This window comes from Onychomys torridus, chromosome 22 (genome assembly GCF_903995425.1).
Source record: "Onychomys torridus chromosome 22, mOncTor1.1, whole genome shotgun sequence".
Taxonomy (NCBI): Eukaryota; Metazoa; Chordata; class Mammalia; order Rodentia; family Cricetidae; genus Onychomys; species Onychomys torridus.
Window position 1 is genome coordinate 20045809 of NC_050464.1, and position 8658 is coordinate 20054466.

Consider the following 8658-nt stretch of genomic DNA (forward strand, 5'->3'; position numbering starts at 1 on the left):
TTGAACTCAGGCCCTCATGCTTCCAAGGAAAGTGCTTTACCAACTGAGCTGCTGTTGTTTTGAGACCACATCTCAGTGTACAGACTTGGCTAGCCTGGAGCTCATACAGACCAGGCTGGCCTCAAACTCATAGTAATCCTCCTGTTTCTGCCTTCTAAGTACCAAGATTACAGGTCTGTGCCACCATGCCAACCTGGAGTACCTATTTTCACATGAGCTATAATGACAAACATTTGTTGAGTATTTGTTACCATTATGAAGTGTTCATGAGGTTCTGGGTTAAGCAGCTTAGGTTTGTGTAGTATTTAAAATATCCAACATCTTAATAGCAAGTAGCAGTTGCAGGCCACAAACTCTGATGTGCATAAGTCACAAGACTCCTCACTGGTGTGCACTATGGCTTTCCCACAATTATGTATATATTTAGAGAATTGGCTTGGCACCAACCTGTCAGCAGAAAGCAATAACTAAGGGTGAGTTTTCTGTTCCTGGATATCTTTCATATTGTTATGTAGCAATTTCCTCTGAAGTGATGCTTTCCATCCTGCAGAGAGCTCATTAACAATGGAAAGTACAATTCAGGAGATTCAGGAAACTCCTAAAACTTACCAGATGCATCCTCAAACTTTTACAAACAGTGGGGACCATTGAGAGACACTGTGATATTTTTGAAAGAAAATGGCCCCCATAAGCTCATAGGGAGTAGCATTATTAGGAGTTGTGACTTTGTTGGAGTAGGTATGGTCTTGTTGGAGGAAGTGTGTCACTCTGTGGGCAGGCTTTGACACTACCACCCAGTGTCTCAGTCTATTGCATATTAAGATGTAGCCAGCACCATGTCTGCCTGTATGCTGCCATGCTCCCTACCATGATGATAATGGACTAAACTTCTGAACTGCTAGTCACCACTTCAATTAAATGTTTTCCTTTATAAGAATTGTCGTGGTCATGGTCTCTCTTCATAGCAATAGAAACCCTAAGACAGATACTCTCAAGCCAAGCTGACTGGAAGACGGAGACAAGTTGACTTGTCTTCAAGAGGCTTAGAAATATTGAATTGCCTGGAAGAGACCTTTCTTCAACCTGTCAAACTTCCTGGAAGTCATGCAGTGAGCTCTAAGGATGCAGCTTTCCTAAACAGTCACTGAGACTGGAAAGAGGTTTTGGTGATCCAACTGTATTTGAGTCATTCTAATCCTATAACTAACACCTCACCACCCCTTTTAAGTAACCCAAATAGACTCATTGGCTTGTCAAGTTGGACTTTGCTGATACCCTTACTTTGATCTGCCATTGGTTCCCTGTCTACAGTGAGTAGAAGTTTATTCAGATCTCCATGGGGATAATGCCACACAGGAAACATCTTGCATTCATGAGCTACAGTGCACAGCAGTCAGTATACACGAACTTTCTGCCTCATATTTTCACTGAAGCAACCTAATTCTCATGAAAAGAGAAACCAGGATCAAATGTTTATCTGCCTAAACCATAAGCAGCCATATACAATGACAAACTAGTTGGAGAATATGCAATCAGTTGACTTAAGGGAAGCATCATAATGTATGTAGTGTGTGCCCAAGGGAGGGAGCAAATTGTTGGCTGGAGAATTTTGTTTTTAATTAAACAGGTAATGTATGCTTGTGTGTCGTCCTTTAACGGAAAATGTATTCACCACAGAGGCATGAATCCTATTAGGCCCTCCTGTACATAAATGGTATGGGTGATTAACACTGATTGCTGTACTATTAGAGACCTGTTCACGGAGTGGCTTGATTGTAACACGCCTGGATCCTGAAAGAGCTCCCTTATGCTTTGCCCTGAATTGTAGGGACTCAGCAAGGCTGCAGTTTGCCTGGAAACTCAATTGTGGGTTTGCATACTTGTGGGTGGGATGTGAATGCTTTCTTCATGTAGTGTAAGAAAGGAGAAAACAGGGAGAAACTGGTGTGATGGAGATTCCCAAAGCCTCTGCCCTTCAATAGAGTTGAGGTCCATGCCCATGTGAAAAGGTGCCTGCTGGTACCATCTCAGTGAACTCAGCCTGTTATGAAGGAAGAGTTAGTCCCTTTTAGATTCCCTGATTCCAATCATAGAGGTCTCAGTTCTTGTCTCCTGAGTAAGAAAAATTTTCACCAGGGCACAGATAAAGTGACATGAAAGAAACACTAACAAAAATGAAGTACACCCTTTAGAGTGGACAGTAGACTCAACTGAGTGGCCCTGGAAAGTGGCTGCCTCTAGTACAGTGGTTCTCAACCTGTGGGCTGTGGTCCTTTGATGTGGGGAGGTATCTAACAACCCTTTCACAGGGGTTGCCTAAGACCACAGGAAAACACAGATATTTACATTACAATTCATTACAGTAGCAAAATTGCAGTTATAAAGTAGCAATGAAAATAATTTCATGGGTGGGGTTCGCCACAACATGAGGAACTGTATTAAAGGGTCGAAGAGTTTGGAAGGTTGAGAAGCATTGGTCTAGTACTTGTGAGTTTCTGTCTAGCATTTCTCCTCCTCTTGATGATGCCTAGGGTGATCTGGGATTGTCTCTCTTCTAGAACAGGCAGAAGCTTTCTGAGAAGCCATCCTTAGCTATGAAAAAAATGTTACCGTCAGATGCATTTGATGCAAGAATACATATAAAGGTGCAGTCACCCATGACTCTAAAGAACATTCAAGAGGAAAGGGCATTGCATCTTACCCGTGCTTTTCAGGAATGGGCCTCATGGGTGTGTTGTCCCTTTTTCCAATCTCTGCCCTTCCACTTACATAGTTAGCTTGGCTATACAGCTGCAAGTCCTCTCCTTTATCTCCCTCCGTGTTCCTAAAGTCACCATTTATATTCATTTTAACCCTAACCTTTAACCCTGACCACTTTTATTCTGTCATAGTCATCAAATCACAACTTCAACCCAAATTGTCCACTCCTAATATTTGTATCTCATTCTGGAAGTCACAGTAGGAACTAGACACGCAGAAGAAACTAAACGTGTCTGGGTTTTCCACACTGCCCAAGACAAAACCAAACTATGTCTCTGACTACCTCAGCTCACCTCCCATGACTAATATTGACTGTCAACATGATGGGCTCTAGAATCACCAAAGAGATAAGCCCCAGTCAGGCCTACAAGGGAGTCTGCAGGCTAGGCTCACTGAAGTGAGAAGACTCACCCCAAATATGGGCAGCACCATCCCAAAGACTGGGGTCCTAGAGTTATTAGAAGGAGAAAGTGCACTGAGCACCAGCATTCATCTCTCTCTGCTTCCTGACTGTGGATGAGACATGACCAGCTGCCTCGCGCTCCTGTCGCCATGCCATGGCTCACCCAATCATGATGAACTGTACTACCTTCAACCGTGAACCTAAGTGAAGATTTCTTTCCTCAAGACCCTTTGGCTAGGTACATTGTCCCAGCAATGGGAATACAATTAATGTATGCCCTCCTTCCCTTCCTCCCTCCTTCCTTCCCTCTTTTCTTCCCTCCCTCCTCCTTCTGTGAGTGTGTTGTCTGTCTGTCTGTCTCTCTGACTCTCTCTCTCTCTCTCTCTCTCTCTCTCTTCTCTCTCTCTCTGTGTGTGTGTGTGTGTGTGTGTGTGTGTGTGTGTGTGTCTATCTGTCTCTCTGACTGTGTGTGTGTGTGTGTGTCTGACTGTCTGTCTGTCTCTCTGTTTCAGGCTATCATGATGGGAAGGCAAGGTGCCAGGAGCCTGAGGCTAATGCCTGTTCACATCCTGGAAGACAGGAAACAGAGAAAGCAGAGGGAATCGATCCCTAGTGACCTTCCTCCACTATCCTGTCTCACTTCTGAAAGGCTCTATGGCCTTCGGAATCGGACCTCCAACTAGGGATCAAGCATTCAGCATGTGAACCTGTAGGAGATATTTCGGATTCGGACCATAACAAAAGTCTGAAGGCTAAGAATGTCTTAAAGTATTCCAAGCACCAAAAGAGGCTGGAGGAAGGTGTTGTCTTAAAAAGTAAGACTGGGAAACTTCACAAAGCCATTTGACAGATTTCCGTTAAATCTGTTAACTGAACCTCCAAGAGGCTGACGTGACTGAAGTACGGGGAAGTCCTCAGAGGACAAGCTTAGAGGTGAATATATTTACAAGTGAGGAGAATTTCCAGTCAAGTTGCTTACCAGATAATGGTGCTCGCTGCCAAGCCTGAGGACATGAATTTGACCCATGGGACCCACATGGTAGAAGGAGAGAACTGACTCATGTTGTTCTCTAACCCTTCATGTTCCCACCCACTAAGTAAGTAATGCATAAATAAATAAATACATAAATACATAATGGTAATAGAAATGGATAGAATTGGGAAATCCTGTGCACAGTGGTTAGGAATCAACAAGGATAAATTTATGCCAAATACCTCATCTGTCTTGGCCTTGTAACCCCAGTCCCTAACACGTCAGTCTAAGCTCAGAGGATTGTGGGTGGGGGCAAGCACGGAAAGTGGGAAATCAAGAGTCTTTCTGTCACTCTCCATCACCTCTGAGGATCTCCAAGATAACGACAATGACGCTCAAGCCCCGTGTAATGCTATCTGTATTCAGGTGCTAGGAGAAGATCATGAGGACTGCACACCCAATAGATACCATCACTAGACTAGGCAGAAGGTCATATAGGAAGTGGGCTTTAAGCTTAAACCTATACATACCATCCACATCCGTTCTTCTCACTTACTAGAGTCCTGGATGCTGGGTCAAAGTGACCAGGAGACTTGCAAGTGCGTGCCAGGCGCTCTGGGGTCCTCTTCACAGCGTGACTTCCTGGAACGTAGCTGAGAAATCCAGTCATTGCTGTGCAGCCTGCTCTCTAACAAAGGATGCTCAAGGAAGGTAGCAAAGCAGGTGGGCCTGTCCAACCCACTTAGCCCAGGTGGGACACATACCAGGCATGTCAAGGTTTCTTAATTAATCGTTCCTACTGCCTTCTGCAAACTAAAGCTGTAATTTCCCAAGACAATCCAAGGTGACACAGGACCTTCTTCTAAAGGCATTAATTAGGAACATCTCGTTCCCTGTGGCAGGGGTGGAGCAGATTCTTTTGACTGCAGTGTATATTTATTTAGAGCTATTACCACATAATATTTACAAGATACTTAACATGCATTAATTACCCTGTAAGAAACTCTATGGCTCCAATAGCGTGGTTCTGTCAGGACTATAAAATGCACCCTCCCTTCCACACATAGACACTTTTTTTTTAAATCACCTTGGGAGGAAAAAGGAGAAAAAATTAAAATTAATTGCATGCCCATTAAATGCTTTTTTTTTTTTTAAATAGAAAACGCGCACCTGATGTAAAGCACAAGCCAGGAAACTCAGTGAATTGAGAGCAGATAGCACCCACTTCTAGACACACTCTACTGTTTTTATGAGCATGTTTTACAATCCATTCATTATGCTGTCCATCCTTCTGAAAGCTGGTTATTAAATTGCTCATACAAAGAAACATGTGAATGGTTGTGCAGCAAGCCGTGAAAATCAAGACAAAAACTGAACATTTCTGATGCTATTTGAATCTGTCTCCCTAGATCACTGCCTTAAGAATTCTTGGGCAAGCTTCTTCCCTTTTAACACCCACTCAAAACCCCAGATAATGGAGGAAGAGTCTGGGTAGAGGCTCACAATTCAATATGGTTCCCATCATGTTCTATGTTCTTTTCTTGTGGTGTGTGAGTTTGTGTGCATGTGTGTACATGGTTATGCACACATACAGGCGCACACACCCCTGCATGCACATCGACACCAGAGGAGGATGTTACTCTTTACCCTCTTTGCTTGAGACAGGGTCTCTCACTGAGCATGGAGTCAGACTGGCGGCCTGCAATTCCCAGTGATCCTCTTATTATTCCTCACAATCCCTAGCCCCAACACACACGGTGCTGGCGTTACAGGCACACGTGTGATCATGTTCTTACCCACAAAGACATCTTCCCAGATCAAATTCTAAATTCCTGTGCTCCAACAACGCTCATCTGTGAAACCTCTCTTTAGTGCAGTTGTTTTAAGGAGTAGGATCTTATTTGGACAAGATAGTGCATGCATTTAATCCCAGATCTCAGGAAGCAGAAGCAGGAGAATCCATGTAATTCAAGGCCGGCCTGTTTTACACAGTGAGTTCCAGAACAGCCAACACTCCATAGTTTTGAGTTAGAGAGAATAGCTATGTAACAATGTGCTCATGAAAGAGCCTTGAGAGGTCCCACTTTCCACTCCAACCAAGTGAGGATGAGAGCAAAAACAAACAAACAAACAGCATCTAATAGGAATGGGGCCCAACTGAACAGCAAATCTAGTGCCCACTGAGATTGCCTTGATTCCAGAACAGTGAGTAACAAGATGATTTGTTACAGCGTCTAGAATGTACCAAGACAGTTGTTACCCAAGGAGCAGTCAGCGGGCATCTTAATTCTTCCTGAGGCTGTGTTTTCTCTGGAAGCAAGATGGTGGAGTAAGAAAAGCCAAATGGTGCCAACTGCTCCTTGACACAGCTTCCTGCTGCATAACTCTCCCCCGGTATAAGTCATCTGATGTTACCCAGGACACACTTCCCATCCAGAGTGCCTTTCAATGGTGGGAAGACCCTCATTCACTGAGCACTTTGATTTCACTTTCAGAAAAATATTCATTTAGTCTAAATTTGTCTCTATGAATTTTACCCACTTGTTCTAACATTTGACTTCTGGGGCTATAGATAGTAGAGAAATATTTCTTCTATTATATGAGCAGAGTTTTTTGGTGTGTGTCTGTGTGTGTTTTTACTTTGTAATAAGAATCTAGTGCCTGTTGGAGGTATGAGGCATATCTTTACCTTGCACTAAGGTCATGTGCCCAAGTTATGTACCTGGCATGGTATCCCAGTTCATTTGGATATGTACCTATGGATGAGTAAGAAGTCCCCATTTCCAGGGCTGAGGAAGGTCTTATCTTGGTGGTTCACTCTATCTATGTCTTTCTAAGGAGCGCTTTCAACCTACCACTAGTATCTGTATCCATTTAAGGCTAAAGGGAGCTTCAGGTCTCAGTTTTCTTCCTAGAGACAGTCATCATCTTGGAGCAGGTCCCAGTACATTTGTGCATTTCCTAATTACAGTTTTCAGTGTTATGATAAATGCAGGGAGCCTCTTCTACAGAGCTCACAACTTGTGACAAGCAGGCAATAAAAGTACGAAATGAACATCTTATTCTAAGAGGGGGATTACAGTGGAGAGGAGTAGTTGACACAAATACATGTTGGAAGTGATCCAGACAAGAGGAAAATTGAATACATTTCCTAGGTAATGCTCAAACATTGCATGTGTTATGCTGCTGAAAACTGTGAGAATTATGTATTGAATTGTCTCTCACTTGCACAAAGAAATACCATAGTGTAGTACTGACATCTCTTTGAGTTGCATTTCTTGGAGCATGAAATTGAGACCATTCATTCAGCAAACATACTTTGACACCTACTTTCTTTTCTACTAGTTACAGAGGCCAAGAAAGCTAACGTCACTGCCTTAAAAGTATTAAAGAGAGACAGAGATATAAAACAATGATTATAGTGTCATCATATTCAACCCAAATATTTATGATTCTGGCAGGAACTCATAGAGGGGAGAAGAGCTAACTCAACTTGGGGACGTTGAGGAAGCCATCACACAGTAATGATAATGGAGCTGGGTATAAAAAGGCAAATAAGATTTCCCAGAGCAATAGTCAGAGAAAGACTTTCTATGTGGACACAACTAGCTAAGGCTGGTGGGGCCCAAGAACACAGAAAATTCAGTGAGAATATTAGTTCATTGTGACTGAAATGTAGCGGTATGTCAGACAGAGTGACCCAGGAAGCTGAGCCTTTTGTCATCTCAGAAAGTGCTTTTAAAGGTGATGGTTTTATACATGGCTGTGAGATGACTCAACAGGTAAAGGTGCTTGCCTTCAAGTCTGACAATCTGAGCTCCAGCTCCATGACCCACATGGTGGACAGAAAGAACTAACATTCCAAAGTCATCCTGTGGCCTCCATATGTGTGAACACACACACACACACACACACACACACACACACACACACACACACAATGAATGTAAAAACAAATAAAACAAAATTAAAAATCTGACTGCATCATTGAACAAAGTAGATCTTTTTATAAAATATAAATAGGCTATAAAGTCCAAAGAATCTGATGAATATGTTGAGGGGCAAGACAAGGAAAAAGAATCCAGAATAGAGGGGTTCTTGCTTTGAGCAATTTGGTTGACCAGGCATCATTAACTAAGATATACAGTGGAGTCATGAAATAATATAATATATTGCAAGTATTGGATAGGTTGGATTTTAGGTACCTACAGAATACAAGTTAAAAGTTTCAAGAAATCATTTCTGAAGTTCAAGGGCAAGGTCACTGATTCATTGTATTTCAAAACATAAGAGTAAACAAAATAGCCTAGAGACAAAGATGATGTAAACCATGGAAATGTCCATACGGAGGAGATGGCAGAAAGAATGAACCCAAGAAGTCAACATTCTAAGCACAGGAGAAACAAGATATTGATGAAACCAGATGTTGATGTTGACAGGGCAGGGGAGGGAGAACTCCAGCAAAAGGGCCAGTACCTACAGCTCTACCAAGCTGTGTGTGTGACCACTTTCCACACCTTGC